This window comes from Rhinatrema bivittatum, chromosome 8, assembly GCF_901001135.1.
Source record: "Rhinatrema bivittatum chromosome 8, aRhiBiv1.1, whole genome shotgun sequence".
In the NCBI taxonomy this organism is placed as follows: Eukaryota; Metazoa; Chordata; class Amphibia; order Gymnophiona; family Rhinatrematidae; genus Rhinatrema; species Rhinatrema bivittatum.
In genome coordinates this window covers 65,578,887-65,599,885 of record NC_042622.1, presented here as the reverse complement: position 1 = coordinate 65,599,885, position 20,999 = coordinate 65,578,887, and the positions used below count along the sequence as shown (strand labels likewise).

General features: G+C 46.6%; 1 protein-coding gene across 1 annotated transcript in view; it reads right to left on the bottom strand.

The window, feature by feature from the left end:
- The window catches only part of NECAB3 (N-terminal EF-hand calcium binding protein 3), a 295,795-nt gene that overhangs the window by 205,941 nt on the left and 68,855 nt on the right, over window positions 1-20,999 (bottom strand). The gene's annotated exons all lie outside the window — the stretch shown is intronic.

Here is a 20,999-nt window from a genome sequence, read left to right as displayed (position 1 = left end):
GATACAGTACAGTGCGCTCCGACGGCAGTCACATGTCGTGACGACACGCCTTGAGCGCCGAAATCGCACGGGCATTCATTCACTGCCGGCGGGGGCCGTGCATTCATCCAGGCAGAGGAAGCCGGAGGCCGCTTTCGCCGCCGGCTCCCTCTGCCTGGATGAATGCACGCCCACCCGGCCGCCTTGAGCGCCGAAATCAGGAGGAGAGGAGAAGGGAGAAGGGACTACCGTAGCAGGCCCGAGCCTTGCTACTTTTTCGGGTTTTTTTTTTTTTTTTTTGCTTCGGGAGGAGGGGACAGGACTGGGGCTGCACCGGAGACCGGACGGGGCCTTGAGCGCCGAAATCGCACGGGCATTCATTCACTGCCGGCGGGGGCCTTGCATTCATCCAGGCAGAGGGAGCCGGAGGCCGCTTTCACCACCGGCTCCCTCTGCCTGGATGAATGCACGCCCTCCCGGCCGCGGCCTGGATCGAACACGCACCCGCCGGCTCCCACCACTGCCGCCGCCTGGATGAACGGGCGCCCATCCGCCCGCCGGCTCCCGCCGCCGCCTCGATGACCGCACGCCTGGGGGATTCAGAAAGTGACAGGTATTTATACATATATATAAACAACTTACGCTGCAATGTTTTTTACACTTTACGGTTTTACCCCCATTTTTTACACTTTATTCCCGTTTTAATTTTCGAACACCACACTAACACCACACTAACACCAAGTAGAGGGTAGGCAATAAGAGGACAGACCAAATAAAATCAGATCATACATAAGAAGTAATGGTATTTATTTATTTAATAATTTTATATACTGTTGTTTGAGGACCATCACAACGGTTTACAAAGTTTTCTATGCACAAATGGGAAATATTAAAAGAATATAAATACAATGCAGTTAGATGATAAAACAATAACATTAAAAGGGGATAAAATAGTAGTATTATTTGTACAATAATTTAATCAAAACTAATAGTATTTTATTTATGTATTTATTTATTAAACTCTTATATACCATTGTTCAGACTGGTCATCACAACGGTTTCCATGTATAAAAACATAAATAAGTAGATAAGAACAATTTCTACATATATTTAAAAAGCTTATATGTTTCCAAAGGATCAGTCTGTGCTATCATATCTGGAGCGTGCTCTCCCTCTCTCTAGCTGTTATTATTCCTTATATACTAAATGCTTTGGAAAGCAGCGATGTTCCCTCCCTCTGAGTTCTTTTCAATTTCTGGTGCAGCTGTGAGGCCTACATTCTCTCTCAGGCTTTAGTATAAGTTAATTGCTTCCTTTATCATCATAGACCTACTGGAATAACTAAAATAAACAGACTCTTGCCTGTTCGTAAACATTTCACAGCGCAAAACTGTAAATATGAGGTCACTCAGAGATTGGCCTGTGGCCTTCAAACTAGTCTGTGTTTGGGTGAGAACTCTGAATCCATACAGCCTGACCTCCACACACATCCTCAGCAAAATTAACAAAAAATGACTCCCACACACCATTATCATTTAAGATATTCTGGAAATAAGGAAAAAGACTCTGCCTCATAAAGCTTTGGACTATAGTCCTAGGTCCTAAAATTAGCAATTCTGATGGGGATGTAGCAGAATCTACAATGAGTGTCAAACATGTTCAGAAGATGGTTTAGTATAATGGAAACATGCCCAGTGGCGACAAGTCAAACTGGGTCACCAATCCAGAATCTTTTGGCATCAGCGGGCCAAAGGAAAGGATGCACATCAGCGGCCTGCACGGGCCAAGGGAGGCGAAAGCTGTGTGAACAGTCCAAGTGGGCTGAATACAAGGAGGAGATAGCAGACGGACCTTAAGAGAAGTGTCTTCCTCACTGGCTGAGCCCTGGAGGAGAAGAGTTGCTGCCTTCTCTTGGACACTGGACACTGTAAGAGAGAGGCTGCATGGGAGGGGGGAAGGGGCTGAGAAATGAATTCAGAGCCCATCCCCCTGGTATTTTTTTTTTTTTTTTTTTAGAAAATCACTCCTGGAAAATCCCTTAATTTAGTCTAAATTACTAGATCATTTGATTAAGTATTTCTTCTCCCCCTTCTATGAGAAAATTAATAAAATATGCACTTGTGGCAAAAATGAAGTAATGTTTTATAAATCGAAAACTCTGCATAGGGATAGAATAACTCATTGCTTCATATCTGAGAAAATGCACTGATGAAGAATGTGATAGCATAGGGTTCTGAAGGAACTCAAAAATGAAATTTCTGATCTATTAGTTAAAATTTGTAACCTATCATTAAAATCATCCATTGTACCTGAAGACTGGAGGGTGGCCAATGCAACCCCAATATTTAAAAAAGGCTCCAGGGGCGATCCGGGTAACTATAGACCAGTGAGCCTGACTTCAGTGCCGGGAAAAATAGTGGAAACTATTCTCAAGATCAAAATCGTAGAGCATATAGAAAGACATGATTTAATAGGACACAGTCAACATGGATTTACCCAAGGAAAGTCTTGCCTAACAAATCTGCTTCATTTTAAGAACATAAGAAAATGCCATACTGGGTCAGACCAAGGGTCCATCAAGCCCAGCATCCTGTTTCCAACAGTGACCAATCCAGGCCATAAGAACCTGGCAAGTACCCAAAAACTAAGTCTATTCCATGTTATCATTGCTAATGGCAGTGGCTATTCTCTTACGGGCGGATTTTAAATGCCCTGCTCGCGTAAATCCGCCCGGATTTATGCGAGCAGGGCCCTCGCGCGCCGGCGCACCTATTTTGCATAGGCCGCCGGCGCGCACAGAGCCCCGGGACGTGTGTAAGTCCCAGGGTTTTTTTAAGGGGGCATGTTGGGGGGTGGGGCCGAATGACGCAGCGTTTCGGGGGCGGGACGCGGCATTTCGGGGGCGGGACCGGGGGCGTGGCGCCGGCCCGGGGTCGTGGTCGAGGCCTCCGGACAGCCCCCGGGTCGGATGACGGCGCGCCAGCAGTCCGCTGGCGCGCGTAGATTTATGTCTGCTTCTAGCAGGCGTAAATCGAGGGACAAAGGTAAGGGGGGGGTTTAGATAGGGCCAGGGGGGTGGGTTAGGTAGGGGAAGGGAGGGGAAGGTGAGGGGAGGGGAGGGCGAAAGAAAGTTGCCTCCGAGGACGCTCCGATTTCGGAGCGGCCTCGGAGGGAACGGAGGCAGGCTACGCGGCTCGGCGCGCGCAGGCTGCCCAAAATCGGCAGCCTTGCGCGCGCCGATCCAGGATTTTATAAGATACGCGCGGCTATGTGCGTATCTTATAAAATCCAGCGTACTTTTGTTTGCGCCTGCTGCGCGAATAAAAGTACACGATCGCGCTCTTTTTTAAAATCTACCCCTAAGTGAACTTAATAGCAGGTAATGGACTTCTCCATTTGAAGGGGTTAATAAACATGTGGATAAAGGTGAACCGGTAAATGTAGTGTATTTGGATTTTCAGAAGGCGTTTGACAAAGTCCCTCATGAGAGGCTTCTACGAAAACTAAAAAGTCATGGGATAGAAGGCGATGTCCTTTCGTGGATTACAAACTGGTTAAAAGACAGAAAACAGAGAGTAGGATTAAATGGTCAATTTTCTCAGTGGAAAAGGGTAAACAGTGGAATGCCTCAGGGATCTGTACTTGGACCAGTGCTTTTCAATATATATATAAATGATCTGGAAAGGAATACGACGAGTGAAGTTATCAAATTTGCGGATGATACAAAATTATTCAGAGTAGTTAAATCACAAGCAGACTGTGATACATTACAGGAGGACTTTGCAAGACTGGAAGATTGGGCATCCAAATGGCAGATGAAATTTAATGTGGACAAGTGCAAGGTGTTGCATATAGGGAAAAATAACCCTTGCTGTAGTTACACGATGTTAGGTTCCATATTAGGAGCTACTAACCAGGAAAAAGATCTAGGCATCATAGTGGATAATACTTTAATATCGTTGGCTTAGTGTGCTGCAGCAGTCAAAAAAGCAAATAGAATGTTAAGAATTATTAGGAAGAGAATGGTTAATAGAACAGAAAGTGTCATAATGCCTCTGTATCGCTCCATGGTGAGACCGCACCTTGAATACTGTTTACAATTCTGGTCGCCGCATCTCAAAAAAGACATAGTTGCGATGGAGAAGGTACAGAGAAGGGCAACCAAAATGATAAAGGGGATGGAACAGCTCCCCTATGAGGAAAGGCTGAAGAGGTTAGGGCTGCTCAGCCTGGAGAAGAGACGGCTGAGGGGGGATATGATAGAGGTCTTTAAGATCATGAAAGGTCTTGAACGAGTAGATGTGACTCGGTTATTTACACTTTCGAATAATAGAAGGACTAGGGGGCATTCCATGAAGTTAGCAAGTAGCACATTTAAGACTAATCGGAGAAAATTCTTTTTCACTCATCTCACAATAAAGCTCTGGATTTTGTTGCCAGAGGATGTGGTTAGTGCAGTTAGTGTGGCTGGGTTCAAAAAAGTATTGGATAAGTTCTTGGAGGAGAAGTCCATTAATCGCTATTAATCAATTTTACTTAGGGAATAGCCACTGCTATTAATTGCATCAGTAGCATGGGATCTTCTTAGTGTTTGGGTAATTGCCAGGTTCTTGTGGCCTGGTTTTGGCCTCTGTTGGAAACAGGATGCTGAGCTTGATGGACCCTTGGTCTGACCCAGCATGGCAATTTCTTATGTTCTTATGTTCATAATCCATGCTGTATTCCACACCACATGGACGCTGAAAGCAGAGTATATCAGAGTTCTGCTGGCATAATTCACAATGCTATTGTACAGCATGGACACCGTGCTTACACAAATGATCAGGGTGTGTTAAGTTACAAAATAATTAAATTAAAAAGATGCATATAACTCAGAGCTCATCCCGAACCCCATCTCCAGGACTGCCTCTCTGGTAGGTAGGTTCAAATCTGTGCACACAGGCTGTGTGCATGCATTTTTACATACGTATCAAGGGAGCAATTTTAATAGCCCATTTCCCTCCTATATATTAAAAAGTATATTTTTCTGATGCTTAAGTGTCTTTCTCAAAGCTAAAAAGAAAGCTGAAAAATTAAAGAAAATAAAATAGTGCCAAAGAATACAAAAATTGCCACCATGAATTTGCAGCCTGACTCTCTTAGGGGGTCACACAAGCTTTCTACAACTCCATTCATTAATTGTGGACTGTGGCCAGTCTCCCTTTTTTAACTCTTTCTTTACTGGCTTTTAAAAATTAATTTTACATATGAATAAAACAAAGAATATGAAACCAATGTAAATGAAAAGAGGAAAAAGGTGCCAAGGAACCCCAAAACATGTATCTCGTCTATCCAGTATCAAAAGGGAGGAACAAAATTAGAGAGAATAACTTTTTAATCAATAACAAAATATTTTTTAACCACACCGCCCTGCATTGCAAACACAAACTAGCATGAAAGAGAGCCTGGACAAAATTTAAAAAGAAGTACCCTGGTTTATGATTATTCTGTAGTTAAGGAGCTAACCATACTTAAAAACTGAAGCAAAAAAAGAAACAAAAACGAGGAAATTGTTATGGGTCCCAGAATGGACTATATGTTCTGCCCTTTCACATATGGTTTTACACGTTGCTGGGTATTTAGGGAGTGTCAGAAAGCTCTTCCTTCTAACTTGTCATAGCCATCAGATATCTGGGCATATCCTTACTATACCACTACTACAATTACTACTACTACTATTACTACTACTACTGCTGTTAATCATGTGTTCGGTACTACAAGGTGTACACAGTGCCGTACAGACATGTATCAAAGGCAGTCCCTGCTCAGTGAAGCTTGGAATCTAGTCAAGAGATTCAAAACAAGAGGTTTCAGTGAAGTGGAGTCATTAGAAAGCAAATACAAGAAAAGATGGTGTTGACTTCGGGTGATTTTATGACTTTTGTAAGCAATCAGAATTCTCTATCCTCTAAAAGTGTATGCAAGAAAAGCCAGTGGGATAGGAATATAAATCAGACAAATTTATATTTCTAAGTTAGCTTGTACTGTAGTACTCTGCAATCTAAAACAAACCACTAGAGATAAAATATACAAACAATTTTCAAGCATATTAGGGGAAAAAACCTTATCCCAGCTAAAAGAAATAGAAATAATATTTATCCCTAGCTTAAAACAGATATTGCCAGAAAAATGGAATGCAGCAATGACATCAAGAGTAAAATTTCCTTATCTGTGTAACCCCCTCTTTGGTTTAGAGTCAGACATAGGGACCAGGACCAATCTCAATGTTCTGGTCCTCTTATTCTTCTCAAATCACACACAGTTAGCCACTGGGGAGCCGGAATTCAACCAGTGGGGAAGAGGACAAACTTCCAGAGCCCTAGGTGCATTCTGGGTGGGTATCCATTCATAGTCTCTCAACAGTTCTCATTTCTGCAGATCCCAATAGTGGTGTCCTCCAAAAGCAGAAAAGAGCAAGCAACAGACTTGGAGTGGTGTTCAATAAAAAAAAAATTACTGTAACTTAAAAAATGGGATCCAAGCCAAAATAGCAAGAATCATAAGGATGCAAAGAAGAATGAAAACTCCAAGGGCTACAAACTCTTTCTCTATTTTTTCAGTCTCTGAGTCACTGTCCTTCTCCCAGTAATGAGGAAGTAGGAAAAATCTCTTCTCCAAAATAGGCAGGGAGGTGGTAGTGGGGAAAAAACCCTCCAATCCAAGGTAAAGAAAAATGTTCTCCAAAACACAATTCTCAAACTTGCCAACCACAGTTCCCACTATTCTCTGGATGCAGAGCAAAGTAGTACCTGGACAACTGGTTGACTCTTCTTTAATTGATCGCACAGAACAGAAGCCTGATTCCTTTCCCTTCAGGCAGGAGGTAACAGCCCTCCTGAGATGGGAGCAGGTCAAAACAATCAACTCTCTTGAAAGTAAAAAAAAAAACAACTTCTTCTCTTCTCCTTTCAACTGGACTGTCCCTCTTCTAGGTCTATGAAGGCAACCAGACAGCAGGGCACAGTCCTTCCCCTTTGGTAGAGGAAGAGTGGCCTGAATTTGAGGAGCCACAAAAATCACTCCTCTCCTTCCCAAAAAGTAAACTATATCCAATCATGCTTTCAGCATGCTCAACCCAGAATATCTATGGAGAGCTTGACCATTCCCAGCACCCTGGGCGGTGAGAAATCTTATAGGTGAATTTTAAAAGCCAGATGTGTGCCAGAACTGGCAGTTATGTGAATATGTCAGGCCGGCACATGCCGAGCAGATTTTAAAAGCCACTCAGTATGCATATATCTCCCAGTACACGCACAAATGAAAAAGTCCCAAAAAGGAGTGGGAATGGACGGGGTCTGGGCAGAGTGTGGGTGTTTCCTGGATTTATGAATGAAACCAGTGCGTAAAAACTTATGTGCACAAGTACACACCAGGGTCTCCTACCACATAATTTTACTTCTGCTATGGATGGCGTGTAAGTCCTAAAACAAAAAAATATAGGCAATTCAGCACGGTTTTAAAGGTCGGGGTTAAGCGGGCAAAAGGAAGGCTATTTAAATAGGGTGAACTGGGAACGAAGTGGTTTAACTGGTAATTGTGTCAGCACGCATTTCTATCAAAGTGTCCCCAATTACATGGTAGAAGCGGCATTTGCACCTCCACGTGCATGTCCATATAAAATTGTGCGCACATGCACGCATATACGCTCGTATGTTATAAAATGGCCACGTCTCTGGACGTGAGCTGGCATACGCGCGTACTTGTGTGCCCGGATGCCAGTATTAACATCACCATCTTAGGAAGGGTCTCAAAAATGCAAAACCATCCCTCTATAATAGGGAAAAGGCAAGAAAGTAAGGGAGCGATGTACTCCTTTCATCTGAAAACTCAAGATGATTTATCAAAAAATAGTGTCCTGCTCTGACCTTTCAACAGAAGCAGGCAGCTCACGGGATCTGGGTTGGTCTGATAAATAGGTTCTAGTCAGGTTTCAGAAAAACAGGTGGGTGCTGGTAAGCAGACTTGTGCTTGCAGATGAATTTAGGGTAGCAGGGATGTGGATGTGCTCGGTTGTATTGTAGTCTGGTATGAATAATGGACCTATTGGACACGTGGATGGATGTAGGTAGACTTGCTGACTGCTGTCTATGCTTGGATGTATGCATAGGCCATTGCTTTTGTATTACATTTTATATGTTGCTATTTATATCTAACTGTTATGAATCCTGCCGCAGGCTTCTCCCACGAGCAGGTCCCTCACCTTGCTGCTGCCTTCGCCATCGCAGCACGGAGCCGCCGTCATTGGGCCTTCTGCGCAGCCGGAGCCGCGGACTCAGTTGGCCTCTTGCGGCCCGGAGGCCGCACACCACGTTCCTCTTCTCAGTGGTGGGAGCCGCGGACTGCGGGCTTCCTCCCCGGCGCGGCAGGCCTGCCACCGTGGTTCTTCGCGGTTGGAGCCGCCACAGACATCATGGTCATCTTCGCGGCCGGAGGCCACAGTCCGGGCTTGCCTGGTGGTCGGAGCCGCCCTCGGATCCTCCTGCAGCAGTGGGAGCCGCTGCTGACGTCGGGGCCCGCTCCTCGGCCCAGCCCTGCTTCTCCACGCCGACGTCGGTGCAGGGCCGCTGTCCATGGTCCTGTACAGCTTCCTGCTTCCATCCTTAAGTGAGCGGTCGTGCCTCTCTGCAAGATTTAAAGGGCCCACAGCCGGACATGCCCTGGGCCCCACCTAGAGACTGTTTCTTGTGCCAGCCGTATATAAGGGCTGCTTCTGTACTCCACCTTGGCCTTGCATCAGAGTTACTTCACTCCTGGAAGACCCTATCTTCCAGCGCTCCGTCAGGTCCTTCTTGTTCTTCGTTGGAGCTCCATGTCTTGTTGGTTCTTGTGCCATGTCTTCGTCTCCTGAGGTCCTTGTTCAGGTCTCTGATGTCTTGATGTTCCTAACGTCCTCCGTCTCTGCCGTCCGGTTGTTCCTGAAGTCCTAATGTCCTCGATGGCTAGTGGTCCTTTACGTACCTAATCTTCCTGATGTCTGTTCCTGCAATGTTCCAGCTCTCCGAGTTCTCCAGGTGGCCTCTCTGAGGGTAAATCCGTTCTGTCCGGTTCCTGTTTCTGGTCACTGGAGCCCCTGCCAGCTGGATTCCGTTCCTGAGCCTGCCCTGCTCCCGCGTGGTCCGTGACCAGCCTCCTTGGGCTGTGTAGGGTACGTAGAGGACAGGGTGGTCCGTGACCAGCCCATTGGGTCTGCCCTGAGTAGTGGGCTGTGTAGGGTGCCCTGAGGAACAGTGCTCACCTATCTTCGTCCAAGTATTCCAAGTCCTTTTTGTCTTGTCTGGATTTCCCAAGGTCCGTAAGAATTATCCTTGCCTCGGACATTTCTCTTGCCTGGAGACTTCATCTTCACTAGTCTCAGATGACTTCTATGACCGGAGCTTCCATCTGCCAAGCTTCAGCCCTTGTCCACCCTCGTCTCGTGTCCGGCCTGCTGCTCCATGCCAATCCTATGCGGCAGGTCTGAAAGGGCTGGGAACAGTCAGAGGACTGTTCATTTTCCAATATCTTCTTGTTGGCTCCGGGAGCATGCAGACCGGCAGAGGGTAAGACCTTGTCTCCGCCATGCTGGGACACGCCGCCAACCCTCGGTTTGGTCCTGGATTCGTCTGGGGTCGGGCCGAGGCCCTAGGGCACATAAAAAACCCGAACATAACACTAACTTTGTATTTGATGCTTTGCAATTTTGTACTGTTTACTTTTGTTGTAAATGGCAAAGAATAAATAAATAAAATAAATAAATAAACCAATCTCCTGTCAGGTTACCAAAAAGGTGCAAGTGTTCAATGTAATATCTTTTGAAGTTTTATGCTCATGCATCAATGAAAGCAGGTTGGTTACTTCAACTGGACTTGAAGATTTGTTTGAGGTTTTATCTTGTTCTCTATCTTTGGGAAAATAGCATAGCAAACCAGCCCTGTGAATGCCATCACACATTTTGACTATCAACAGGCCAATGCATTTTCCATGAATGGAAAATCAAGGACAAGTCACAATGTGATTATGGACATATCAGTGGCATAGCTATGGGTGGGCCTGGGTAGGCCACAGCCCACTGAAATTTTTTTTGTGGGGTGCTGGGGGCAAATTGGAAGCAATCAGCCAGCAGCAGACACCCAGGGAAAGTAAAAAAAAGTAAGCACAGGAACGTTACCAGGCTGCAGATCAAGAATCGATTGCCTCAGCACAGCAGCAGCAGCCATATCAGCACAGCAGGGGAGAAGGTTCTTGAGGCATGTGGGTGCGCAACCCAAGAGGAGTCACTAAGGAGAGTGTTCTGAGCAGCAAGGCTCAGCATATGGGCACGACTTGGCCTAGAAAGCATTTGATCAGACGTGGTGAGGCACTCTAGCCTGAACCATACTGTAGCGGTTAAGACGCAGTGTCTGGCTGAAGAGGAGTTGAGGTCTGGAGTAACGCTAGGCCCTGAGAGTAGCCTCTCCCCTTTCTTTAGTCCTGTGCTGGGACTCAATGCACGTAATGCTACAGCTCCTTTAGCAGCCAGTGATGTGCTGCTCCTCCCAGAGCTCTATTACCTTTAGTTTGAACTGTGTGCAGCTCCATAGATACAGAGCACTGCAAGGTTCAAACAAATCAACACTGTGCTGCATGGGAGGGGGAGGAGTGGTACCGGCTGCTAGAGGAGCTCAAGCATTATGTGCAGAGTCCTGACACAGGAAAACAGAAGGAGGAAGTGAGGAGAAATACCATATGCAAGCTCCGGGAGGTAGAGGGATAAATGGGGACCAGGGGTTGGGGAGAAGAGGGATGGCTCTGAGCTTTAGAGACTGTAGGGAGGAGAAAGAATGGAATATTCACAGGTGACTGGGGTCTCAGGAATTTGGGGAGGGGGAGAAGTGGAGCCTCCAGGAGATATTGGGATTGGGGGAACAGAAGAGGGGGACTCAGGTATTGGCTGGCAAAATGGCAGTTATTACCTGGGAATTTGGTGGGTATGGTGGGAAAAGGGAGTCCTGGATTAAGTGTGGAATGGAGGGAGCGTGGGAACTCTAAGACTGGGCAACGACTGAGGAGGAAGTGGCAGGGGACTCTAGGACTGGAGAGAGAGAGCATGGACTTGGAGACTGAATAGGGATTGGGGAAACGGAGGGGACTTGGCGACTGTATGGGGGGTATGTGTAGAGGGGTATTAGATGGGCTGGGAGGGTATGAACTGGAGGTTTGAATTAGATTTATGTATTTGAAATAGGTATAAGAGAAGGATTTAAGGGAAAGGAGGGAATGAGAGGCGCTGTGGATGATAGGAAGGGGTGAGAGGCAGCAGAAAGATATGGGCCTATGAAGAAGGTGAGAGACAAAAATGGGACTAGGGAGGAGGTAAAAGGGGTAATGGGAATCTGGGTAGGAGATAAGTGACAGAAGAAAATGACTGTGGGCAGAAGAAAGGATTACTAACAGGGAAAGAGCTGGGGTTAGTGAGGGGACGAGAGGTAAAAGAATGTAGATGAGAATTGGGGGGATGAATACCAAGGGTGGGACTGGGAATGGGTGAAAGACAGGAAATAAGAGGCTGGGGAAGGAGTGAGAGATGGGGGGAATAAAAGGGCTGGGTAAATGGTGATAGTGGAAAGAAGGGCTATGAAGAGGTGAGAGAGAGTGATGGAAAGCTGGATAGGTGAGGTAAAAAGGAGGAGACTGGGGAGAAATCTAGCTCGGAATGGGTAAAAAGGTAGAGAAGAGAAAAGACATGAAAGGGAAAGATCAATGTGTGAAAGAGATGTAGGCGAGGAACTGAAGAACACAGAAGAGAAAAAAATAGAAGAGAGACCCTGAAAAAAGAGTTTGAAGAATGACATGAGGAAAGTGAGACAGAGACTGGGACCAAGACGATTAAAAAATAAGGTGCCCAAACAAAAGTAGAGAAAAGCATTTCATTTTCAATTTAGCAATAAGAAAATGTCAGTTCTGGGAATATGCATCTCTGATATCTTTATGTTTTCTACAGTATAGAAGGAAATGCATCTTTGTTTCTATTTCTTCAGTGTTGCACTGCCTACAGAGACTGCTTTCTTGTGGTTTACAGTTTACATCTTATCCACATATTTCTATTTCTACTTTGTGGAGTCTTATTCTGTGTGTGACCAAGGTGCTAGCAATGTACTTCATGTGCAAAGATCTGTAGAAGTCCCAGTAAGAGGTACATTGGTGTTCTAGGACTCCTTGCAATATTTGCAGTGCTGCCTTTTCATAAGTCATTTTAATTTAATTCACAGGTTTGCATTCCCCTTTATAACTAACAGAGTTAAACAAGGTGATCCTTGCAAATGAGTTCAGGGAGTTAGGGCTGCTTTGGTCTGGTAGATTTGTTCTATAGATCCTAAGTGAGTTTTTTGCAAGGTTTTGTGTTGAGTGCCTTGCAATGGAGGGAGTTTCATTATCCACAATGAATATGCATGAAATAGATTTGAAGGCTCTGCTTCTATTGTATGCATATCTATCTTATGCATATTCATTATGGATATCCTGAAAACCTGGGTGGCTAGCTGTGCTCTGAGGACTGGGTTGAGAAACACTGATTTACAGGATCATTACTGGGGGAAGGGGATCATGATTAGTTCCACTGTTATCAAAGTTTTGGTAGGCCGCTATGGGCCTGAGCACCACATCTTTTAAGTAACTAGCAATGCCTCTGGGAGAACTTGGTAGCCATTCCCACCCAATTCCCAAGTAATAACTACCATCTTGCCAGCCAATACCTGAGTCCCCCTCTTCTGCTCCCCCAATCCCAATATCTCCTGGAGGCAGAAAGGGAGTTTGTTTGATAGAGAGATTGCTGGGGACAGGCTGGGATTGTGATGACTTGTGAGGGAGACTATAAGACTACTGGGAACAGGATGGGAGATCAGAGAGAGACTGCTGGGGACAGGGGCTGGGGACTGAAACTAGAGAGAGAGAGAGACAGACTACTGGGGACAAGGGGATTGAGAGAGAGAGAGAGAGAAAAGCACCAGGGGACAGGGTAGGGCTTGGGCTATGAGTCTCCTCCCCATGCCTCAACCTGTCCCCATTAATCTCTCGCTCTCTCTCGATGCCCTTCTTTCCTTGTGGCTCTCTTGTTCTCATCATGGGGAGAAAGGACATTGAATAAGAGAGAGAGACAGAAAGAGAGAGAGACTGCTGTGGGGAGAGGGGCAGGGGATTGCCAATTAAAGTATAACTAGCTCAGCTCAGGCCTGTATTCCTAATCCTCACCCATATTAACCTCAGGCCCAGCCAAAAACTTCAGTCTTGGCTATACCCCTGGGCCATGCAACCCCAAATATGGATCACAGCGTGAAACACACTCCTTCAAAGGAGGAACAGCAAAACCACATGACCCTCTGCCAAAGCTATGGCTCTGGATGTGGCTATTTAGCGCCTGAACAGAACACCATAAGCAAGAAAAGGAGACAATAGTGATAAGAAGCAGGAATATGGACAGCAAAAACAGCTCCTCAGCATGAAGAAACAGTTTTGAAGCATCAGTCTGTGCACCAGAACTCGGGGCAGGTGTAGGAAGTCCAGAAGTGAAATGCATTTGCTAAATCCTCCTGCAGCTTTCTTATTGGAAGGCACATCTGTTGTCAACAGCTGGGGCGTCTGTTGATATTTGCTCCATTAAAGGCAGATTTGAGAATTCGAGGCGGTGGGGGCCTCGTGTGAATTTCTGGATGAAATCCAACAGGCACCGTGGCACCGTCATACAGTCAGAAAATTCATCCTTTTAAGGAATCGATTCTGAGGAAAGGGAAAAACAACCCACACCGAAGAACGTAATTTCAGCCTCCTCTTAAACGAGGGAATTTCCCAGGAGTATGTGAGGGGATAAGCATTCGTTATTCTTTCTTTATGTTAATGTCTCTCACGCTGGCCGACTTTCCCTCCTCATATCTCACACTTTTTCATTCTCCCCCCTTTTCCCATCCATGTCCCTTTGTGGTCTCTATCATTTTATTTTAGTTCTAGAACGCTCTCGTCCAGGAGGCCTTGGAACCATAAAACTAAACAGATGTTGTAACGGCCCAGGGGGAAGAAGAAGATTATAAGGGGATGGAGGATGCTGGGCGTTAGAGAGTGCTTGTCGGAATAAAGAGGTTTTTATTAAGTGGCACCTGAAAGGACACAGCGTTGATGCATCCTGAAATTCAATCTGTTCTATAGGCACAGAGAAGGGAGGCGTGGGGAATACAAAGGAGGGAAGAGCATGCATGCAGCAGGGAATGGCGCTGGATGAGAGTGGAGAGATAAGGACTGCACAGATTGATGGGAATGGGCAGCCAGCAGAGGAGTTATATGGAAGCGCCCAGGCTGCTGGCAGCGGAGGTGAGCAGTAGACTTCTCTTTCATTCTATCTTTCATTTACTCTCCCCTCCCCCCATTCGTTCCATGTCTCTGTCTCACCTTCTCGCATTCTCTCCTCTTTCTTTTTGATGGATCCCCTTGCCTGCACCACAGAACTACAGTGGGTCACCTTCTCAGAAAAGCCCATCCCTCCCCAACAGGATGGGCCTGGAGGTCCCTTTGCTCTGCAGCGTCTCAGCAGGAACTCAGTTGTCTCCTGCTGTTCCACCTTGCAGAGAGCAAAATTGCCTTAACTGCTAAATTTACATCCTGCACGTTGCTGACAAAATTACACATTAAAAAAGCGTTCTCGGGTATGCTAGGATTACTTCCTGTAGAGTTTCACATTTCATTTTAACTGAACCTTGTCATATACACCCTAGGATGAGGGACAGCATTTTAGTAGCTGTTTTGGGGATATCTCAAGGAGGCACTGCTGCTTTAGAAAAGCCATGTACTCATGTAACAGGCTGTTGCGCCCGTCCATCGCAGGCGGCTGCGACCTTTGCTGCTCACCTCCTTTCTCTATCCAGCTCCGAGTCTGGGCAGAATGGCGGCCTCCGTTTCCACACGCTGACCCTCATGGCTTGCCCGGGACAACGTGGGCGCTCCCGGCAGCCATCTTACATCCGGGGTTACCTAAGGCGTGCGCACGCCTGCCCCCTTCTTAAATGTGTTATGGCAGGAACCTCGGGGGCGTCCCCACCGCATGACATCATCCGCCTACCATACTTAAACTCAGCTGACTTCTTGGAAGATGATTTAGCAAGGATTCTCGTCCTGCTAGTTCTGCCACTCTGGGATTTCATCTCACTGACTTCTGGGTGACCTAGGTACGTGCTCCCCAGGGGCCTTGCTGCACTCAGAGCTATCCGCTCCTCGGAGAGCCATTCTCTGTCTCTCGCTCTCTCTCTCTCTCTCTGTTTCAGTGAGTTCCTGCATCATTCTCAAACTACTTTGGCTGTTCCTGTTCCAGTCATCCTCGGTGCCTGTTCACCATCTGCCTCTTCAGTACTGGTGTGAGTACACTAGCTTTGTGGCACAGATTCTCAGGTTACCCTGCTTGCAGGCCACAACCGGATCCCTCTTGTCTTGTCCAACTATACCAGCGGCTTCCGACCTACCCCGCAATGTCGACCACTTCGGGGATTGCCAGCACAAGCTAAGCCTAGATAAGGTATTCACCGGACCACTCCGCGCTGCGGATTACTACTGGACTGACCAGCTACAGTACTGACTCTTCTGCTTTGCTCTTCGGATCTACATTGCTGTATAATAAAGTTATTTCCTCTGTTGTCCATCACTGCTGAGACCTTGCCTGTTGTGGTAAGGGCCCACAGGGCTCCTCCCTGTGGGCGGAGTCTTCACTCGCCATGACCCAAGGGCCCACTGCTTGTTCAAGACACACAGAACATAACAGATTGCTAACTCCATGGACCCGGCTCTGCTCTCAGCCTTGCAGGCCATTCCTGGCCTGGCCCAATGGATCACCGAGCAACAGATGTCTCTCAACACGTTGGCTACCGCCGTTAACCAGTTATGTTCCAGACTGAAGGATTCTTCTACTTCCAGCGAGAATGCATCCCCCCGGTGATTACCGGGTGAACTATAGTTCCTCTACCAGCCCCCACGCGTTTCATGGGAGACTCCCTGTTGTGTAGGGGCTTCCTCAATCAATGCTGTATGAATTTGGCTCTACAACCAGCTTACTTTTCTACTGCTACTACCAAGATTACTTACATTTTGTCACTGTTGGATGGGAAAGCCCTGGCTTGGGCTCCACCCCTTTGGGAGCGCAATGACCCTATACTAAATGACTTGCCTGGGTTTCTGGCTCTCTTTAAGTCAGTTTTTGATGACCCCGCTCGCAGTCTATTGCCAGTTCAGCACTACTGGATCTACAACAGGGAACCAAACCACTTCCGGACTACGTGATTAAATTTAAGACCCTGTCTTCCGACCTCCTATGGGATTCAGGTTACCTAAGAGCTATATTTCTATGAGGACTCAATTCCCACATAAAACTTGCTGCCCAGGAATTGCCCGACACTCTAAGCTCACTGATGGACCTGGCTGGGCAAATTGACCACCGTATATGCGAACACTCAACTGAGGTAAAACCTCTGAAGAAACATGTATCCAGTGGTATCCCTTTGCGTAATCTACCGCCCACTCCAGTCCAGGCTGCACCAAACCCTGAGGAAGAAGATGAACCTATGCAATTAGGCCATAGTCATCTGACAGCCAAAGAGAGGCGCTTTTGTAAAAACATGGGTCTGTGCATGTATTGCAGGAGGACCGGCCATGCAGTTCAAACCTGTCCTATCTGTCCGGGAAATACGCAGACCTAGGATCCGCTGGAGGACTCTTCCTAGGTCTAACTGCTCCTTCTCCTCCACTGACTCTTCCTGTTTCCATCATCTCTGGGCCTCTCAAATTCGCCATTCAAGCCCTGATTGACTCAGGTGCAGGTGGGAACTTTATTCTCAAAAGGTTAGTTGAACACCTACGACTTCCTACTGAGCCAGTACCACACCGCTCCTCCTCTCGTCTATACATGACGAACCCTTGCCTGGAGAAGTTACGATCACCACACAGCCTGTCTGCCTCCACACGGGATCTTTACATACAGAAACCATCACGTTCCTGGTTCTCAAAAAGGCCATCCACCCTGTAGTGCTTGGCACACCCTGGGTACAAGAGCACTTTCCTCAATTTAATTGGTCATCCATGGAGCTATCTCAATGGGGTCCTAACTGCCATAACAGATGTCTAAAAAAAATAACTTCACTGCCATGTATGGCTACTACATCTGCTCCTCCTGGTCTACCACCACAGTACGCTTCCTTTCAAGACGTATTCTCAAAGCAAGCTGTAGATGTGCTTCCACTGCACAGACCCTTTGACTGTGCAATCAACTTAAAGCCGAATTCCGAGCCACCCAGAGGAAGAGTGTATCTACTCTCCCTAGTTGAAACTGAGGCCATGTCAGCTTATATCCAGGAAAATCTGCAGAAAGGGTTTATTAGACCCTCGAAATCTCTGGCAGGAGATGTATTCTTTTTTGTCAGCAAGAAGGATGGATCCCTTCGCCCTTGCATTGACTACAGAGGTCTGAATGAGATCACCATCAAACACCGGTATCCCTTACTGTTAATTTCAGAATTATTTGATCGGCTCCAGGGGGCAAAGATTTTCACTAAATTGGATCTAAAAGGCGCCTACAACCTCGTTCATATACGCCATGGTGATGAATGGAAAACGGCCTTTAATACTCACGATGGCCACTTTGAATATTTGATAATGCCTTTTGGCCTCTGTAATGCCCCGGCTGTTTTTCAAAATATGATGAACGACATTTTGCATGATCTACTGTATCAATGTGTGGTTGTTTACCTAGATGGCATCCTCATTTTTTCCCGTGATGTGCAAACCCACCAAGCGGATGTCATTACTGTTTTACAGTGGCTTCGGGATAACTGCCTGTACGCCAAGCTCGAAAAGTGTGCCTTTCATCAAGAGTCTGTTCCATTCCTTGAGTACATCGTGTCCAGTAAAGGATTTCAGATGGATCCCCAGAAGATGAGAAGCATACAAGACTGGCCTCAACCCACCGATATCAAGGTTCTACGCCGCTTTCTTGGCTTTACAAATTATTATCGCTCCTTTATCAAGGACTACTCTACTTTGACTGCTCCCCTCACAGCTATGACAAAAAAAGGGGATAACCCTTCTAATTGGTCTCCAGAGGCCATCTCCGCATTCCAATTGCTCAAAAGGCCTTTCTCCAGAAACCATGTTTACGCCACCCGGATCCTCACAAGCCGTTCATCGTTGAGGTGGACGCCTCAGGCATTGGCGTTGGGGCTGTACTTAGATGATGAGCATTGTTTCTCAGGGAAAAAAGATTTATTTATTTATTTATTTATAAACTTGCTTATGTACCACATACTCCATAGATCAAAGTGGTTTGCAGTTAAAACATCCATAATAAAAAACATATGAGAATAACACCAACCATAAAACAGCACATTAAAATAACATACCATAGGAAAAATCAGTGCTCGTATATTGCCTCCATCCATCATTTTAACTTTCAGAAATTAATTCATGCCAGGCCTGTCTAAATAGCCAAGTTTTTAAATCTTTTTAGAACATTTTTATGTCAGACACAAGCCGCAGGTTCTTGGGCACTGTGCTCCATAGAACATGACCCCCACCTCGATCCCTCACTTCCCCCAGATGTACTTGATGAAGTGATGGCATATTCAAAAGAGTATAGGCAACATTGGGGAATGTATATATGCAATCTGGTGCCCAGCCAAGATGTATTGGCATTGTAAATGATTTTATGGATTAGTGTTAAGATCTTGCATTGTATTCTATATTGTATAAGCCACCAGTGAAGGTTTGCCATAATGGGCGTTATGTGATCACATTTCTGCTTCCCTGTAAGGACTCTTGTAACGAAGTCCTGCAACAACTGAAGTGGTCTAATAGTGTTTGATGGAATGCCTAGTAATAACGAGTTGCAGTAATCTAGGCCTGAAAAAAATCATTGTATACTAGCCTACAATCATCAAATTCAAGAAATGGTTTTAGTCATCTTAACATTGTAAGGGCCTGATTCATCAAGGCATTTCCCCATCGACACAGAGTGGGAGAAAAGCCTCAGTGAACCAGGCAGTAAGTTTGTAGTGCCCTGTTTTGATCAGATTGCACATATGGGCTTTCATAGAGAATCTTGTATCTATCCAGACACCAAGGTCATGTACTATGGTCAAAATTTCAATTTCTTAATTTTCGAAATGAAAAATGGGAATTTCCTCAGAGAGCTTTCTTCTAGATATTATCATGATTTCAGGTTTGGTTTTTTTTAAATGTTGAGAGATGTCTATTATAGGAAAGTCTATTATAGGATCTGCAGAAAAAAATAACCCAGATGTACATCTCTGTGAACTATTTCGATAGAAATATTTTCAAAGGAAAAGTACACGCACTGTCAGGAAGGGTAACCATATACCTCCATGTTTTTTGTTTGGTTTTGGTTTTGTCTCACTGCACGTACCGAGATAAAATTCTGCTTTCCCTATGCCATGGTACATACAGTCACTCTGCTCTCAGAACCAAGCTTCTTGTCCCTCATTGTGGGTTCAGCACAGAACTTGCATTGTGGCAACCACGCTGATCTGCCTCTGAAGGAGATTTCCGGCAGCTCGCAGCCCCCGCCCCCCCCGCTCTCAAAGGCTGAGAATGGCACTGATGAAGCTGTGATGAGCGCGGCAGCTCCTGTCATTTGTCATTCACAGTAATCAGCGCTAATGCCTGGCTGGCATCTTCAACTTAATGCAGCACAACGGGACATTTCCTTTGCAAAAATCTCCAGGGGCAAGGACTGAACTTGCCAGGGCTCGTGGCTGCGGTGCTACCAGATTTCATTACCATCTCTGTTTTTCTCAGTCTCCTGAGGTTTTCTTCCCTTCTCATTCCCCCTATTACTGGATTCTCATCGCATCTGCCGTGGTGCACATGGAACGGCGTTTAATTATCCAATATGCAAATGTCACCATGCTAATCAATTCATTTTTTTTAAATCACTGCTTAGGTTTCATTTCCTCATATAACACAAGAATCCCAGATTCTTTCCACACTGTCTCCTTAGTCTAAAAGCCTAAAAAGTGTTCAACAAGCTTTGAAATTTGTATAGGAAAAGGATCACGGCAGGATCAGTGGCAATTCTCGTTGTAGTTTTGTGATTTTAGCCTCAGTCCCTAGGACAGTATCCCAAGTACCACAAGAAAAAAATATGCTTACCTCTCACTCCCCTCCCCTCCCTGCATAATCAAATACACCCACAGAGGTGTTTCCCTTCCGATATTTACATTTCCTAAGAAAACTCTAAGGGGCGGATTTTAAGAGCCCTGCTCGCCTAAATCCGCCCAAATCCGGGAGGATTTAGGCGAGCAGGGCCCTGCGCGCCGGTGAGCCTATTTTACATAGGCCTACCGGCGCGCGCAGAGCCCCGGGACTCGCGTAAGTCCCGGGGTTTTCGGAGGGGGGCGTGTCGGGGGCATGTCGGGGGCGGGACCGAGTGCAGCGGCGTTTTCGGGGCGTGTCGGGAGCGTTCCGAGGGCGGGCTCGGGGGCGTGACTACGGCCCGGGGCGGTCCGGGGGCGTGGCCACGCCCTCTGGACCCTCCCCCAGGTCGCGTCCCGGCGCGCTAGCGGCCCGCTGGCGCGTGGGGATTTACTTCTCCCTCCGGGAGGCATAAATCCCCCGACAAAGGTAAGTGAGGGGTTTAGACAGGGCCGGGCGGGTGGGTTAGGTAGGGGAAGGGAGGGGAAGGTGAGGGGAGGGCAAAGGAAAGTTCCCTTCGAGGCCGCTCCGATTTCGGAGCGGCCTCGGAGGGAACGGAGGTAGGCTGCGCGCGCCGGTAGGCCTATGTAAAATAGGCTCACTGGCGCGCAGGGCCCTGCTCGCCTAAATCCTCCCGGATTTGGGCGGATTTAGGCGAGCAGGGCTCTTAAAATCCGCCCCTTAGGGGTAGATTTTCAAATACCGTGAATAGGCGTACTTTTGTTGGCGCTCCAGGCGCCAACAAAAGTACGCTGGATTTTAGTAGATACGCGCGTAGCCGCGCGTATCCG